General features: G+C 48.3%; 1 long non-coding RNA gene across 1 annotated transcript; it reads left to right on the forward strand.

Annotated features, from left to right (window-relative positions):
* Positions 1-7,923: 7,923 nt before the first annotated feature.
* On the forward strand, positions 7,924-16,988 carry LOC123579983. The gene is made up of 3 exons (XR_006703045.1): positions 7,924-8,034; positions 15,191-15,455; positions 16,605-16,988. It is a non-coding gene; the product is annotated as an uncharacterized LOC123579983 (long non-coding RNA).
* The last annotated feature ends 1,485 nt before the right edge of the window (positions 16,989-18,473 follow it).

The raw sequence follows: 18,473 nt of genomic DNA on the forward strand, positions 1-18,473 counted from the left end.
GCGAAGCCCTGAGCGGTATTAACCAGCACTGTTGTTCCCGTTTCCCTAGATCTTTTCTGGCAAGAACTCCAGCGGTGGGGCCAGTGCTCGGTGCGGGGTGAACACGCATAATGCTGGACATTTGCACAACTCTTGTCACGGGATATACGGTGCGTGGTCGAAGATATGCCCGTGGAGGGACACGTTCCCAGTTCAGTCCTTCACTCGCCCCTTCCCAGACTTCCCATGGAGCACGGAGGCACACACGTGCTGCCTTTGGGTGCCATATCAAGGGAAAGCCACACAGGTCTGCCCCCGACTTTACCAAGTGCACCCTGAGTCTATCCATGCCGAGTACCTGCCTTAGATATTAAGGACATAGTTCGGGTCACAAAACGCGGCTGGCTGCCTTCATGTGGTGCATAGACCGAGGTGGGGAGAGATGACCAGGCAGAACGTGCGGACTTGTCTTTCAGGCAAGGAGCGTAGATAGCGAGGGCGGCGAGGGCCACCAAGAGGTTTTAATCCAAGGACGGAAGTGGTTCCTGTTGTGTCCCGGGAAGGCCACGCGGGCTGCAGTTTGGGGAAGAGACTGGGGGTGGGGGTGGAGGCGGGAGGCGGTACCACTTTAGCGGTGTGTACGTTGTGATGGAATATTTGGGGCCATTTTCAAGCACATAAATATAAGTGCCAAAGGTTAACCGTAGACTGCATTCAGTCAACTTTCACTTTTGCCCTTGTAAAACGTCATCATGTTTTCTGAATGTTTTTCCGAGTACATAAGAATTTGTTATCGAATTGGGGAAACAAACGTTTGGACTGGTATTAGTGTGACTGGCGGCTGGCAGAGGGCATCGTTGGATGGGACGATCCTTCAAGGACCATCTTCCTCCTCGGTTATGGTTTTATGACATTATGTCCTTGGAAGTGTAAGGGGAGGCCCTTGGGATTGCACACAGACCTAAGAGTAACCGTGAGTTGTCCTGTGGGGCCACAGGCATCTCATATGTGTTAACTTAATTCAGGTCAGTGGCTCTGCTGGATCAGACTGCTGTCCCCATTTCCTGAGGCGCAGGAAGGTCAAGTCTATGTCACCGGTGTTGGACGTGCCCTTCATTAGGCCACCAATTCCCGTTGAATGCGACTGGCATTTGTCTCGTTCTTTTGTCTATTTTGTCATCCCGGGCTTCACCCCAGCTTCCTGCCTCCATCTACCTCAGAGCAGGTGCACACGCGCCTGTTCGCGGAAGCTGCGAGCCTCCCTTTCATCTTGTCATGTTCCACCGGGATTTAGAAAGTCCATAGAACGGCAGCCGCCGGGCGCTGGGGAAACAGGCTCGAATCCCACCATGGCTTTGGAGTCTCACTTTCCCCATCTGTAAAATGGGAGTGACAAAAGTTCCTGTCCTGTAGCACCTCGGGAAAGATGGCAGGCTGCGTGATCCAGGAAGCACTCAGCTGGGACTTAGCTCTCGTAAATGCCATTATGGTTTTTTTTATTCCCCACCAAAAAAAAAAAAAAAAAAAAGACTCCAAGGAAGAGTTTGCTAATAGGCCAATTGAAATGAAAAGAGTTCATACCATTTGTCCCAGGAATTCCAGGATTCGAAACCTGTGGATATACTCAAATAGGGCCAATATTCGAGAAGGATGGGCAGGAGGACCATCATGGTGGTGGAAACATAGGAAGGTTTCCACACCAGTTGGCCAACAGCTGCTTCCCCGAGCCGGTTCATCCTGGGCCGCCACCCAGGCTGCCTTCACCTCTCCCCGGAACCATCCGGAACTTCCAGCATCTGGGGATTGAAGGGTTATCTTGGGCTTCACGGGGGACCCCAAGACCCTGCCCCCACCCCCACCAACTGCCAGCCACCATCGGATCGGTGTTGATGAGAGCCCTGACCTGCCCTCACCTTGAAGCTGTGTCCCCACAAACTCAAGGGCGTTTCCACATTTCCTTTGCCTCTTTGCATGTTATTTGCTTCCTGGCACAAATCTGGAAGTGGCCTAAAGGCTTCATTAAATAAATTATGACATGTCCCTCCTCATCAAATATCGTGCGGCCTTATAAAAAACAATGAGTCGGCTCTAACGTGCAGAGAGTAAAGGCGGCCGGGATGTATGTTCAGCGACCAAGGCGGGTCACCTCTGGGTGTACCTTGTGTAATTCCCTTTATGCAAAATCAACTGTGCAGACATTTACGGGTGACCATATCTACATAGAACACGCAACGGGCTTCAAGTGAATGTACATCAGCATTCAACTTCGGTCGTGTGCAATTATTCAGAAAAACAAAGTATCGCTAGAACAAAGACCGTATTTCCCAATCTGGTGCTGTACATCAAAAATTTAAATACATCCCGCATATGCACATAGGCTTACAGACTTCATATTTGCATCGACGGTTGGTGCGTAGAACATTCCTGTGTTTTTGAGAAACTGGGAACAACTGGGACCTTCCAGGGAGTAGAGCTGAGATGCAGGTGACCAGCGTTCCGGCAACCCCTGGGTCTCACGTTACACTTGGTCCTTTTTAACCTTCTTGGCCCCGAGTATGTGTTGCTGTTATTATCACTCCACTGTTGCTGTCGTTGTCGTCTTGTAAAAAGCAGACTCAGGACAGGCGAGTGTGTTTTCGCCACTCCAAGGGAACGACTTGGCAGACAGGCCCCATGGGACGCTGGGAGGCTGGGACGGGCCTGGGGAGCTCGGGGTTAATACCCCTTCCCAAAGGGGCCTGCTGCCCCAAGCCTGCAATCCTGCAATTAGGCTAATTAAGCAGTAGTTTCACGAGGAGGATGGAAATGTAATGGGTAGCGGACACCTGAGCTCTCAAAGGTAGACGCTAGAAGCCTGGAGGGGTCCCGCTGGGGAGAGGCACTCGCTGCAGGGACTTATCTAAAAGTATTCTCTTTCCAGGCTTCAGAGAAGATTGCAACCAACCGCCCCTGTGCATTCAGGGGCTGCAGCCGTGAACGCGTCAGCGCAGAAAAGGAGGGGAGGTCTCTATTGGATGAATAAATACCGGATTCTTTCAGGATGAGCAGGCCCGCACCAAGCCCGGGGGGGTGGAAAGGTGAGCCCTCAAGGAGCTCCAGGCTGGTACAAGTGGGTCTGTTAAACTGGCTCAAGCTACGGGCACCTGGGTGGCTCAGCGGGTTAAGCACCCAACTCTTGATGTGGCTCAGATCATGCGAGGGCTTGTGAGTTCGAGCAGCCACGTCGGGCTCTGAACTTACAGCGCAGAACCTTCTTGGGATTCCCTCTCTCTCTCCCTGTCTCTCTGCCCCTCCCCTGCTTGCATGCACATGGTCTCTCTCTCTCTCTCTCTCTCTCTCTCAAAATAAACAAACAAAAAAGTGTACAAGCTGTCTTATAACAACCCCTACTTTGTATCGAACACCTACTCTGTTCCAGACCCAGATCTAAGGCTTTTCCTCCATTAATTCACCCCCAACCACACCTTCCAGTGAGACAGACACTACGGTATTTCACTGAGTCTAGGATATATATTTTTGGCTTTGTAACTAGAGTTAGCAGACAAAATGCAGGACTTCAATTGAATTGGAAATGCAGATAAAAGTTGCGAAATTGTTTAGTGTAGGTATGCACCAAGTAGCATGCCCCAAATGGGATTAATTTATCCTAAAACATTGTTCGTTTCTTTATCTGAAACTCAAATTTAATTGGATGTCCCATATTTTACCTGGCCACTCTACTGATAACACTTCTAAAGTCTATATAACTCTTAGAATCAGTGGGCTGTTTATAATCAGTAACATTGTTTTCTTTCTTTGCGGTTCATACAATAACGTTGCTTTTCAGTGGCTTCTCGGATTGGGGGACATGTGACATCGTTATCCCCAGTTGACAGATGCTCAGACTGAAACTCGCGGAAGTTCACTCACTTCTGCAATGGCACAACCTCCACAAAGCCAACGGTGCAGCCGGGACTTGAACACGGGTTCTAGGAGCCACATGTAACTACTGTGCTTCTAAGCAGGGAGCCAGTAGGAGCCTAATGTCAAAGAGCAGGTAACACTGGATGGTTAGGAGCGCTTTGTTACATTTCTGATATCTTTCTTTTTGCTCAAAATTCCATAGGGCAATTTTTGACCTGTACCTTTATTTATTTTTCAGTTTATTTATTTTGAGAGAGAGAGAGAGAGAGAGAGAGAGAGAGAGAGAACACGAGTGGGGGAGGGACAGAGAGAGAATCCCAAGCAGGCTCCATGCCAGCTCAGGGCTTGAACCCACAAACTGCGAGATCATGACCTGAGCTGAAATTAAGAGTCAGACACTCAGGGCACCTGTGTGGCTCAGTCAGTTCAGCGTCCGACTTCGGCTCAGGTCATGATCTCGCAGTCTGTGAGTTCGAGTCCCGCCACGGGCTCTGTGCTGACAGCTCGGAGCCTGGAGCCTGCTTCGGATTCTCTCCCTCTCTCTCTGCCCCTCTCTCGCTCACATTCTGTCTCTCTCAAAATAAATAAATATTAAAACAAATCTTAAGCGGCACCTGGGTGGCTCAGCCGGTTAAGCGTCAGACTTCGGCTCAGGTCACGATCTCACAATTCGAGCCCCGCATCAGGCTCTGTCCTGACGGCTCAGAGCCTGGAACGTGCTTCGGATTCCGTGTCACCCTCTCTCTCTCTCTCTTTCTCTGCCCCTCCCCTGCTCAGCCTCTGTCTCTCTCTCTCAAAATAAATAAACACAAAAATAATTTTAAAAAAAAGGGGAGAGAGAGTCAGACACTTAACCGACTGAGCCACCCAGGTGCCCCAATTTTTTCTCTGTATCTTTAGCTTCTCGGCCGTGGAGAGTTGGGATCCAAGTTCCATTCAGAGGTTACAATCTTTAGGAGCTTCTCTGTCATTAGAACATGAACTCTGTGAGGCACGCCCACAGCCTCTGAGTGGATTCAAAAGGCGCCAGAACCCGCAGGTCAATCCAGAGCACAGACGCGCGGCATGAACCACGCTGCCCCTACTTGAGTCAGCAAGGGTTGGTGGTTAAGGAAACAAGTTTTTAAATCATCGGTCAACACCTAACAAGTGCTCAAACCCCAGCGTTCACTCATCCAACAAATATTTCCTGAGGCCTCCCCTAAGCCAGGCATAGTTCTGGAACTAGAGACATGGCAGGGAGGGAAACAGGAAAAAAAAAAACAAAAACAAAAAAACAAAAAAACAAGTCCTTGCCCCCATAGAAAGTAGCCTTATAGTGATAAAGACAGAAAATGAAAAATCAAATTATAGTGTATTTAGGAGATGATTAAAACTATGCAGAAAGGTAAAACAAGCAGGAGAGAGAAATGGGAAGTGATGGGAAGTGGCCATTTTAAATGGGCAGGGCGTCCAGAAGAGATCTCAAGGTAAAGCCATATGAAGATCTTAGAGGAGAGCATCCCCTGCAGAGCCAATGCAAAGGCCCTGAGGCCAGCAGACATTTGTGGTATCTGAGGATGCCGGTGAAGCAGCTCTAAGGATACGAGACAGGAGCTGCCGTGGGAAGGGCCATGCAGAGGGAAAAGTGATCTGTGGGACCAGAACAGACTTTGGCTTCTCCCTTGATGGAGACAGGACATTTGCCAACCATATGGCTTCAGGCAGGTGGCTTGATCTCTCTAAGCTTTACACATGTGGCTTCTTTTTAAAAACAGAGCTGAGGGCCACTGGCATGGCCCAGTCCATTAAGTTTCCAACTCTCGATTTTGGCTCGGGTCATGATCTTGACGTTCGTGAGACTGAGCCCCGTGTCGGGCTCTGCCCTTCACGTGGGCCTGCTTGTGATTCTCTCTCTCTCTCTCTCTCTCTCTGTCCCTCCCCCACTCACGTTCTCTCTCTCTCTCTCAAAATAAATAACTAAATGAACATTTTTTAAAAATTGAAAAATGGAGCTGATAACGGAACCCACCTCTTGGAGTAGTTCTATGAAGTAGGCATTACAGTGATCCGTACGAGGGGAAAGCCTGTGCCGTGGTGCTGGGCTTACTGGTGAGCAAATACACAGCCTCTTGGCCCCTTGGCAAGTGCCTGCTTTTGTTCGCGCACCCAAGGGAAAGCAGATAGATTGAGATGGTGTATGTAGGATGGACAGAATTTTAATCTCCTGATGGATGCGTTTGTTCGTTGAGTCATTCAGCAAACGTTTCCTAGATGCCTCCTCGTGCGAGGTTCCGTGCTGAGCGCTGGGGACTTGAGGATGAAAAGGCCGCTCTTCAGACTCAGCAGAGTTTCACCTTGAACTGGTAGCCTGTCTGTCGGGGGTCTTTTTACAATCTGGAACAATTGCCGCATCGAAGGATAGAAATCTGGCCCCCAAATCCAGATTTCCGGTTCTCTTTATTTAAAAAAAAAAAAAGTTTATATATTTTGAGAGAGAGAAAGGAAGAGAAAGCGTGCGAGCGGAAGACAGGCAACGAGAAAGGGAGAGAGAATCCAAGCAGGCTCTGTGCTGTCAGCGCAGAGCCCGATGTGGAACTCGATCTCACCAAACCGTGAGATCATGATGCGAGCTGAAATCGAGAGTGAGAAGCTTAACTGACTAAGCGCCACCCCCCCCATCGCCAGGCGCCCCAGTTCTCTTTAAAGATCAGGAGTTTTGGCTACACGGGGCCCCGGTCCCACATGGCAAGCAACAACCGGCCTGAGCAGCACCGTGGGACCCAGGTGGGTCCCTGTTCCCTGTTGTTCATACCAAGTGCCCTTGGTTCTTTTTTTTTTTTTTTTTTTAACCTTCTGGGGACACCACCCATCTCGGACGTATTTTGACCTCTAGGAGACGTGTCACGCAGGAGGCAAGGATGACCCTGGCCGGCTTCACGGTGGTGGTAAGCTGGAGCTAGGACTCGTCAGACACTGGACAAGAGGGAGTCCTTCGTGCAAAGCAGGGGATTCATCCACCGCCCCACAAGGACGCCACAGGCGGGCGATTTCCAAGCTGGTAGCTTCCACGAGTGCTGGGCTCAGGGGCCATCAGTTTGCAAGCCAAAGCACAATCAGGAAGATGGTAGGCATTAGAATCAGAAAATGTGCTTGAACTAAATGACACGAGCTCCGGGTGGAGCAGGAGGAGAGAGGGAGAGCCGCTTGGGTCTGAATCATTCTGTCCGCCGTTGTGAGCCCAGGAATGAGCCCGAGTTTCCTTGACGGGTCCCGGGTCCTTCCTACCTCTTGTGACCGGAACACCTCGCCTCCCTGAGTGTGATGCCGGTGAAGGTTCGGAAAATTTGAATGAGGCGGCCCCGAAATACAACCCGCCTTCTCCATCCAGCGCCAAATGGAAGAAATCGTGAGGTTGCGCAAAATAGGGGACAAAATGGCCGTGTCAGACACCGGGATCGTATCTCTGGCGCCGGAAGGAGCGTAAGTCACCTCGACTTTGCGCCCAGGATGAGTTAGTCACTTGAAGGACCCTAATCAGGAGCTCACCTGCCAGCAGCAGGCCCTTCAGTACTTCCGGTGTTGTTCTAGAATTCTACACCAGAGGCTTTGCTGGAAAGGGACGCTGCCACGGGTAGGGATTTTCCCTGGTGAAACAAGGCTGGAAACACGGTCAGTTAGACATACCGCACGGGTACCGCTATCCTCGCATGGCTAAGCATCCCGCAGGCCCCACCTGTGACAACCTCGAGAGCAGGGCTGGAGGTATTTCTTCCCTTTGCTTTTAGTATAATTTAATTGTAAGTTTATAGGACTTAATTTTTACTAACGGCTGTGTTTAACGACCGACTTACACAATTCCTGAAAAGTTGACAGTCAGTCCTCACGAGCCTGCGTGGGCGGCCCCAGCCCAGCACAGCCTGAGTCTGGGGTTTCCCCCCCTCCCTCTTCTTGGCCTACTTAGCGCCTACACAGCCATCCCGGATCTCAGCCAGGCGGTACTTGGTCAGGAAATTCTCCGTGCATTCTGCCGCAGGCCCCATCACACTGGTGGGAGCTAATTAGACACGTGATGCTTGTTCTGTTGTTCTGGGCCCTTTACGGTGTCAGCTCCGTGGAAGCAGACTTCTGGTCTCCCCTGGCTCCCATGCCACCCAGAGGGCCTGGCACACGGTAGGTGCCCAAATAATATCGTGTAAGGAATGAATGAATGAATGAGTGAATGATGTGTGAATAAATGAATGAACGGATAAAATGTTTCCATCAAGGCTTTCTCTACCTTTTACGCGTCCAAGTTTGGTTGATACTGTGCAGAAATTATGTAAAATTCTGTGCCCAAAGAGTGAACCATTTATTAAATAAATGGCCCGCTTCTCAGCTCTTTGCAAGAGCTCAATCTTTTTTTTATTTTTGAGAGAGAGAGAGCTCAAGAGGCGGAGGGGCAGAGAGAAAGGGAGACACAGAATCCAAAGCAGGCTCCAGGCTCTGAACTATCAGTGCACAACGTCGGATGCCCAACCGACTGAGCCCCCCAGGTGCCCTGATAGGTTATTCATGGAAGCCGCTAAATTCGATGTCGTTTTTACTCAGCGATACCCAGAACAGCTGCTTACCTTTAAGCTTCGATCTGAAAGAAAAATCATTTTCTACCGCATTTACACCATTAAAATTGCTGTTTGTCTTGCATCCAACCTGAAACCTCACCAATTCAGGTTGGACAAGCATTACCAAGTGATTTAGAAACCTAGATTTTAACCCCCTAACAGGCTATGTGACGTCGGCTGTCCTCTTTCTCTCTGGACATCAGGGTCCTCATCTGTAAAATAAGATTCATTCATTAAAATTTCCTGGGGCGCCTGGGTGGCTCAGTCGATTGAGCGTCCGACTTCGGCTCGGGTCACGATCTCGCAGTTCGTGAGTTCGAGCCCCGCGTCGGGCTCTGTGCTGATGGCTCGCAGCCTGGAGCCTGCTTCCGATTCTGTGTCTCTCCCTCTCTCCGCCCCTCCCCTGCTCGTGCTCTGTCTCTCTCTGTCTCTCAATAATAAATAAACGTTAAACAAAATTTTAAATAAAATTTACTAAATGCCGTCGTGTGGGGCATCGCTCAGAGTTTACCTTTTCTGATGAGGCTTGCAGTGTAGCGGGGTCAAACAGTCAAGACAAAGACCAAGAACTAAGCCACTGAGGGGCACCTGGCTGGCTCAGTCAGTGGAGCATGTGACTCTTGATCTTGGCGTCATGAGTTCAAGCCCTGCATTAGGTGTACAGCTTAAAAAAAGAAAAAAAAAAAAAAAAGACCATTGAAATAACACTGGAAAAGTGCATGAAGAAAACACAACCAGAGGAAATAAGACAGCAGTGGAGCAGAAGGAGGACCGAGGAGGCCTCTTTCAGGAGGCGATATTTGAGCATCAATCTGAATATAAGACCTTAGAGATGAGCTTTACAGGCAGAGGCAAAGAAGGGCAAAGAACTAATTTTGCACGGTTAAGAAACAGCCAGAAGGCTAGCTAGCATGGATGGAGCAAAATGAGTAAGTGAGAGGGTGGTAATAGATGCATTTAGAAGGATAAGAGCCAGAATTAAGCAAGCCCGAGGAAAGCCTGGTCCATCCAGGGCCCTGTAGAACAGGCCACTGTTGACTTTGGTCAGTGCTTTCCAACTTTGGGCCACAGTCCCAGTGGTGGTGGAAGTTGATGAATTTGCAAAGGTAGGAAATTACTCTAAAGATCCCATGATTTGGTATCCACTCAAGGTAATGTCTGTCAAGTAAATAAATGCATCTCATATTTTGGATCCCACCAGCTTTGAAAGGTATTGGCAATGCTATCGTCATTTCCAGAAATACAAGCCCACTGCAAAAGCACTTGAGAATTTATAATTATGCATTTGCCATTATGTTTTTCTCAATCAATGAAAATGAAGAGCTCAACTCTATCATGTGACTACGAACTGTCTGGTGGGAAAAAAAAAACACACACTCATCTTCCTACGTGGAAGGACACGTTTTGAGACTGTCCAGACCCTTCTATTGCTAAAATCATAGAAGATTCTGCTACAAGAAAATGTGTTAAGGCAAAAAGAGCACACAGTGATTTTTTTTTTTAAAAAAGGTGGGGCGGGGGGGGGGGGCACCTGGGTGGCTCAGTCGGTTGGGCATCTGACTTCGGCTCAGGTCATGATCTCATGGTTTGTGGGTTCGAGCCCGGCATCAGGCTCTGTGCTGACAGCTCAGAGCCTGGAGCCTGCTACAGATTCTGTGTCTCCCTCTCTCTCTCCCCGTCCCCTGCTTGTGCTCACTCTCTCACTCTCTCAAAGGTAAATAAACATGAAAAAAAATTAAAAAAAAATTTAAATAATAAATAAATAACATTATTATTACTATGGCAAGAATTTAGTGAGTACCTACTATCAGCAAGGCACTGTTGTGTTTTTCCCTTCAGTTACGAGTCTAATCTCCAAAACAGTTGTGTAAGATAAGCATTACAATTCAAGGTATCTTTGGGTTCAGAAATGTTCGCTAAATTGACCATGTTCACACAAGTGAATGGGAGAGAAGAGGCAGAGATCTGTCCTCATGGAAATGTGTCAGTTAGGTATGGCCGTGTGATGTGTATCACCCTGAAACTCAATGGCTTAAAATAATAAATATTTCTTACTGTTTATGGATCGGTGGGCTTAACCAAGGGGTCCCCTTCACAGCTGAGCTCACCCATGCGTCTGTCGTCAGCTGCGGGTTGAGTGGGTAGCTCTACCAGTGGAGACGACGCTCTCTCACCTGGTAGGATATCTGCTGGCTGTTGAGTAGGCAGCCCGTGATGGCTTCCACTGGGATGGAAGTCTCCAGAACGGCGGTGCCAACCTTGTGCATATGGCGGTAGCAGGCTTCCAAAATATGCATAGGATGGATGAGGCCTCCGGAGGCCTCAACTGCTCACTGCCACTGCATTTTGTTGGTCAAAGCAAGACACGAGGGGGCGCCCAGGTGGCCCAGTCGGTTGAGCGTCTGCCGTCGGCTCAGTTCACCATCTCGCAGCTCATGAGATTGAGCCCCGCATGGGTCTCTGCACAAGTGGGATTCTCTCTCTCTCTCTCTGTCTTTCTCTCTGCCCCTCCCCCCTTGCGCTCCCTCTCTTTCTCTCTCAAAATAAATAAATAAACTTAAAAAAAAAAAAACCAGCAAGACATGAATCCAACTGATATTCCAGGAGTGGCAGGCAGACTTTACTCCGTGACGGACGGCCTCACCAGAATGATATCGCAAAGGGTATGGCTGTCGGCAGGGGTAAAGAGATACAGCGTCTTTTGACAACCCATCTGCCCAAATAGAAACAAAACAAAATAAATCATGTGCTATTAGAGAGCAAGTAATGAAGACACAGTTTGATCGGGAACCTCAAAACCAAGTAAGCCCCCCGCTTTGGAGAAGAGTTGGCAGTTTCCTTTCTTTTTTTTTTAAGTATTTGTTTTAAGTTTATTTATTTATTCTGAGAGAGAAAGAGTGAACAGGAGAGGGGCAGAGACAGAGGGAGAGAGAATTCCAAGCAGGCTCCGTGCTGTCAGCACAGAGCCTGACACGGGGCTCAAACCCACAAACTGTGAGAACCGAAATCAAGAGCCAGAGGTTTAACCAACTGAGCCATGCAGGCACCCTGGCAGTTTCTTATACATACATTAAACACATACCTACTCTATGACCCAGGAATTCAACTCCTAGGTTATTTCCCCAAGGAAAATAAACATGCATGCCCTCCAAAAAGAGTTACGCAGATACGTCCACCGGAGCCTTGTTCACAGTAGCCAAAAACTGGAAAAGAAATGATAAATATCCTTCAGCCACAAATAGATACACAAAGCGCTGTACATCCACACAATGGCCCGGGGAATCATTTCAGACGGAACTAAGGGTGCACACATAGAATGAATGAATCTCAAAAACATTATAATACTGAAAGAAGCCAGACACAAAGAGTAGACATCTCGACTGGTTCCATTTTCATGAGACTCTGACGCTGGCACGTCTGAGCGATGGGGCTGGAAATCAAAACCACAGAGGCGGGCAGGTTATTGCTGGAAAGAGGGATGAGGGATCGTACAAACACTGTGGAAGATTCTCTACCAATTAGGACGGCGGTTACAAGGTGGTTACAAGGTGGTTACATTTGTTGAAACTCATAAAAGCATACTTGGAATCCTTGTGATTTATTGTATGCAAATTGGACCCCGATTAATGATAATAATAATAACAATAATAATAATAATAATAAAGACAGGCTCCCCAAGGCTTTCAAAGAGAGGTCTGGAAGAACCGGCAGGGTTTCGTTGTGATGCTCCGTGAGTCACAGCATTAGAGAAGCGGTCTGATGGGGGCCCCTGGGGGAACGCGTAAGCCTCAATGTGTCCTTACCTGATCCGACTACGATAGAAAGAAGGATCATTCATTTACATTTCCAAGAGACACACAGGAAACAGCAACAAAATGTGCAGGTAAATTCCCTGCAGCTAGCTGGGGTCGTGGGGATTTAAGTTTGCTGGTAGGAGGAGGCTTGGATGCATCCTGGAGTCAGATGGCAGGAAAAAGAGGAAAGATCCACGGGGAGCCTTCTGTAGGAGTCAGACCTCACACAGAAAGTTGTGAATCAGGTTCCTGGTGTTTATGCTGCATAAAAGCCAATAATTCCTTTGGTTGGAGAATTGCTCACAAGGCATCTGACTCTTTGATCAGGGAGACCGAGAAGACTTCTCTTGCTCAGATTGAATGTACCAGTGACAATAAAATAAATCCTGGCAGAGAACCGTCCTGCTAGCCCTAGGCTAGGGGCAAAGTGGGGATCATGGAACATTGGATCTTTGTTTTGGGAGCTTCCCCCCTCCCCCCATATAACTCATCCTCCTGTTTTAAATTTTTTTTTTTTCAACGTTTATTTATTTTTGGGACAGAGAGAGACAGAGCATGAACGGGGGAGGGGCAGAGAGAGAGGGAGACACAGAATCGGAAACAGGCTCCAGGCTCCGAGCCATCAGCCCAGAGCCCAACGCGGGGCTCGAACTCACGGACCGCGAGATCGTGACCTGGCTGAAGTCGGACGCTCAACCGACTGCGCCACCCAGGCGCCCCTCATCCTCCTGTTTTAGAATGCAACGTTCTTTTCCGTAAAGACAACAGAGTCCAAGTTATTTTAAAATTCCTCCGAAACCGACTGAGGCCCTGAGAACATGTTTTAATAATAGTTTGCATGTTTTCAGCGGCCCGTGTGCTCCCATGACACAGATACTGTTTGCTTCATTTTACAGACAAGAGGATCGCGGCTTCCTCCTGCTCACGGCGTGGCCGCTCCTCCCTCTACAGGCTTTCAGAGTTGAACCGAGTACGGTTTTTGAGGTGCCTGTAAGAAAACAGGGCGCGTGTCCCGTTCCCTTTTGCAAATAATCTAAAAATAATCTTTCCAGACTCAGCGTCCTGCTTCCTCCTGAACTTGGGTTTACAATTACTGGCCCCGAGTACTATTTGAGCTTTATTTGTGGGTCGAATGGGAAGAAAGGGGAGGCAGGCTGAACGCGAACAAGATGCATGCGTGTCCCAGGAAGGCTTTGTCTGTCTCTGGTTCCGAAGGAGAAACGTGCTGGGCGGGCTGAGTCACCGCACACGACAACAGAAAGCATGGTGACTCCGTGGCCTCGGTCCTGCCTGCAGAAATTGCAAGAGTTCACTTCCTTGCAGTTTTCCAGCCACCGTGTTAAATCATTGCTGCCAATTTGGGTATGACAGTTTTCCTAGTTTTGTTTGTATTAATTGGTCAACTTGCTTTGCTTTTGTTGTTCTTTAAGAACTACAGATATATTGGGGCGCCTGGGTGGCGCAGTCGGTTAAGCGTCCGACTTCAGCCAGGTCACGATCTCGCGCTCCGTGAGTTCGAGCCCCGCGTGGGGCTCTGGGCTGATGGCTCGGAGCCTGGAGCCTGTTTCTGATTCTGTGTCTCCCTCTCTCTCTGCCCCTCCCCCATTCATGCTCTGTCTCTCTCTGTCCCAAAAATAAATAAACGTTGAAAAAAAAAAATTTAAGAACTACAGATATAAGGAGCAGTCTCATGTTGCTGTGCATTTACGTTGTATAATGAAATACATATAGTAACATTCTGAGTCTACGAGATTTTTTTTTCTTTGAAATGGGTCTGAATATTCCCCATATTACAGAAGTCTGTCTCTCACCAGTACGGGGGCCCCACTGCTTTCTTTTAAGTGCGTAAATGTCTCGTATGTTTCCTAAAGAAATTTCAAAATCCCTAGTAGTCAAAGAAATGTAACAAAAACCAAATATGATTTCCTCTGTTATATCTGCAAGCTAGGTGTGTTTTAAGTTAAAAGCCCTGTGTTTCTTGGAAGAAACAAATATACCCCTCTATACAATGCAGGTAAAATATACATTAACACAACCTTTGATGGGAATGCAATTTGACAGCATGTATCATGAGCCTTAAAAATATGACAACTATGGGGCGCCTGGGTGGCTCAGTCGGTTGAGCGTCCGACTTCGGCTCAGGTCATGATCTCACAGGTCGTGAGTTCGAGCCCCCCCGTCCGGCTCTGTGCTGACGGCTCGGAGCCTGGAGCCTGCTTCCGATTCTGTGTCTCCCTCTCTCTCTGCCCAGAACCCACTCGCATTCTGTCTCTGTCTCTCTCAAAAATAAAAATAAACATTAAAAAAATATATATATGACAACTATGACTCCAGCATTCCATCCTGGGTAAATGACACGGAAAAGGAAAGAAGGAAGGAAGGGAAGGAAGGGAGGGTGAGAGAGAGGGGAACAGAGAAAAAATACAACCAGAAATTCTGACAACGGGAGATTGTTTAAATGTTCCCCCCTACAATATGATATAGTCCTTTTAAATGATGCTAGTGAAGAATATTGAACATCGTAATGGAAAAGTAGTCCCAAGTGTCAAAAGAAAAGCATGCCCCATCTTTTCTAGAGTGCATATGTTTTTAAAAATTTTTTAATGTTTATTTAATTTTGAGAGAGAGAGACAGAGCAGGAGTGGGGGAGGAGCAGAGAGAGAGACACACACACAGAATCCAAAACAGGCTCCAGGCTCAAAGCTGTCAGCACAGAGCCGGACGCGGGGCTCGAACCCGTGAACCGTGAGATCATGACCTGAGCCCAAGTCAGACGCTTAAACGACTGAGCCGCCCAGGTGCCCGCAGAGTATATATGTTTTTAAATGCTCAGAAAAAAAAGACTGGATGGATTCACAACACAATGTCGACACTGGTAACTGCTAAATGGCAACATTAGCCACGACTTTATTTTCCTCTTTTTGTTTTCAGATGTTTTTAATGCGCTACTGTGAATGAATACTGACCTCGGAGATCAGCATGGTGAATGAACCCGGGCGTAAAACAAATTGGGGTGAAGTTCTCCCCTGTGCCCGCTTCTCTGCGTGTCCTCGGAGCAGTTATTTAATCTTCCCGAATCTCTGTGTCCTCATCGATAAAATGGGGTGAAGTTTATGTCTACTTTAAAAAGCTGTATTAAATGAGATAACATGCATCCAGGGACTTAGCACTGAGATTGGCAAATATCCTGAGCTCGGTAAGTAGCATTTGCAATGAGCGAAGGCTGATAAAAATGTTTTCTTTTAATCAAGCGCATGTTTAAGTAAACATTTCGCAGTCTTCTAAGTGTGCTCACCAAACATTTAGCTTCCACTAGGAAGTTCTGCTAAGGGAGGGGAGAGAGAGGAATAAACGTCCCGGCATGTTTTCCACTGGCCTTGTAATCGAAAGATGTTTCTTTGGAGCTCTGAAAGTCACCGGAAGCCTTTATTAATCATGGACTAGCGGTTCTTCACCAGGGGCAATTCTTCCTCCCGGGGGACCTCTGGCAACGTCTGCAGACGTGTTGGGCTTTCACAACAAGGTGTCTAGTGGGTAGAGACCACGGATGCTGCTGAACGGCCTGTAACCCACAGGACGGCCCCCACCGCACAGAACGATCGGCCCCAGAGGTCAAGAGCGCCCCAGTTGAGAGGCTCTGCTCATGGTGTTAACGGCACACCATCTGATGATTGAAGGGGTGTGTGACCAACTGAGCCTACTTCCTTATCACTTTTTGATCCACCATATATATTTGTGGGTAGAGCTGGAGTGAAAACCTTTCAGAGGCACCTGCTCAGCCCCACCCCCTCCCGCCCCCGCCAGCCCCCGCCGACCGTGATTTTCCCTGTTCAGCCCGGTTAGATCTCAAGCCTACTCTGCACAAAAATCTCAGGTTCGTTATCGGGGGTAAAAAGATGAAGCCCGTTTCTGTCTTTGGTCTTTTGAGACAAAGAAAGACGAGCTCATAAGCAGCTCGCGGAAACCCGGGGTGGCTAAGTGGGAGGCAGTCTGAATCTTGGAGTCTGGCCAATGTGAGTCAAAACTCAGTTTCCCTCACCTCCTCCCTCTGTGATCCTGAATAAGATTTTTTTTTTCGTTTACTTCTTCAAAAACTTAGTTTCCTTACCTGAAAAAAATGGAGCCCACAGTACCAAGACTGAAGGGTTCCAAGAATTAGATGTAAATGACATACAAAGCTCAGAACCCAGGGCCAGGCACAGGCACACGGACGGGGGGTGAGCCCTCAGGAAATGATGGCAAACACTGTAAGTGAAATGAAAGGAAGAGAAGAAGAAGAGAAAAGAGGAAACACTCTTGGCAGTTATTTTATTGAGTTGGTTGTTTTTTTTTTTTTTTTGGGAAGTCCCTCAGAATGTCCACTGGAGCCTAATGCCTTCGGCCCGTAAGCCCGCAGCACAAAGATCGCAAAGCCAAGTTGCTGAACAAACCCGTTTCTAAATTACAAGTGCTCCTCGGTGCCAAGAAAGGAATTCACGGGGCAGCGTTTGCCAAGAAATCATTTATCAGATCAGAAGTCGATGTCACTGGTTCCCCAGCATCAAAATTCACCTCCAAACCACAAAGCTGGAGAGCATTTTCTTTGTAACTGGTCTGACACTCTCCCAGCCTTCATATGTAAAGAGAGCTCATAGATGAGTTTTTTTTAAGGCAACGCCCGTAAAAAGAAACAGGGGAGGCTAATAAATGAACGCACTGTAATGCTCAGCTCGTTAGTAAGGCAATTATACCCACTGCGCACCTCCGGGGGGGGAGGGGGGGAGGGGGTGCTCGCACCCCAGTCTATTGGGGCTGCACTCTCAGAATCGTGTTGTTCACAGCCAGTGTGACCATACTCGGTATTCCTGCTTAGAAAACAGCAGGGGCGCCTGGGTGGCGCAGTCGGTTGAGCGTCCGACTTCAGCCAGGTCACGATCTCGCGGTCCGGGAGTTCGAGCCCCGCGTCGGGCTCTGGGCTGACGGCTCGGAGCCTGGAGCCTGTTTCCGATTCTGTGTCTCCCTCTCTCTCTGCCCCTCCCCCGTTCATGCTCTGTCTCTCTCTGTCCCAAAAATAAATAAATAAATAAATAAATAAATAAATAAATAAAAAAGAAAACAGCAACAGCGATTAGAGTAATGAAAGTGAGAACAAGAACGTTGAAATATTTTTGTTAAAGTCTATGTATTGCGTGTGAGAAAGAGAGACAGAGAGCGCGCACGCACAGGGGAAGGGCAGAGAGAGAGGGAGAGAGAGAGAATCCCAAGCAGGCTCTGTACTGCCAGTGCGGAACCCGACTCGGGGCTCGAACTCGCAAACCGTGAGGTGAGGACCTGACCCGAGATCAAGAGTCAGATGCTTAACGGACTGAACCACCCAGGCGCCCCGAGAGAGCATGCAACTCTTGATCTCAGGGTCATGAGTTCAAACCCCACACTGGGCTCACTTAAAAAGGATATTTTGGGGTCCGGGATGGCTCAGCCGGTTAAGCGTCCAACTCTTGATCTCGGCTCAGGCCATGATCTCATCGTTCATGAGATCGAGTCCCGAGTCAGGCTCTGCACTGACAGTGCAATGCTGCTGGGGATCCTCTCTCTCTCTCAAAACAAATAAACTAAAAAAAAAAAGCTTACATGCTTTCCTGACTAAGCCAGCCAGGCACCCCTGTTGTAATATCTGGTGGGATTTTTTTTTAATGTTTATTCGTTTTTCAGAGAAAAGGTGAGTGGGGGAGGAGCAGAGAGAGAGGAGGACAGAGGACCTGAAGCAGGCTCTGCACCGACAGCACTGAGCCCGAAGCAGGACTCGAACTCACAAACTGTGAAATCATGACCTGAGCTGAAGTCAGACACTCAACCAACTAAGCCACCCAGGTGCCCCTATTTGGTGGGATTTTAACATTTATTTATTTTTGAGAGAGAGAGACAGAAAGACAGAGCATGAGCAGGGGAGGGGTAGAAAGAGAGGGAGACACAGAAGGAGAAGCAGGCTCCACGCTCTGAGCCATCAGCACAGAGCCTGATGCAGGGCTCGACCTCACAAACCATGAGATCATGACCTGAGCCGAAGTCGGACGCTTCACCGACCGAGCCACCCAGGCGCCCCAATACTTGGTGGAATTTTTAAAAATGATTTTATTGGTATGTACATAACGTACGGTAAACTGTGCATATTTAAAAGATAAAACTTGCTATATTCTGTCGTACGTATATGGACATATAGGAAACCATCACCCTC

The sequence above is a fragment of the Leopardus geoffroyi genome, chromosome A3, assembly GCF_018350155.1.
Source record: "Leopardus geoffroyi isolate Oge1 chromosome A3, O.geoffroyi_Oge1_pat1.0, whole genome shotgun sequence".
Taxonomy (NCBI): domain Eukaryota; kingdom Metazoa; phylum Chordata; class Mammalia; order Carnivora; family Felidae; genus Leopardus; species Leopardus geoffroyi.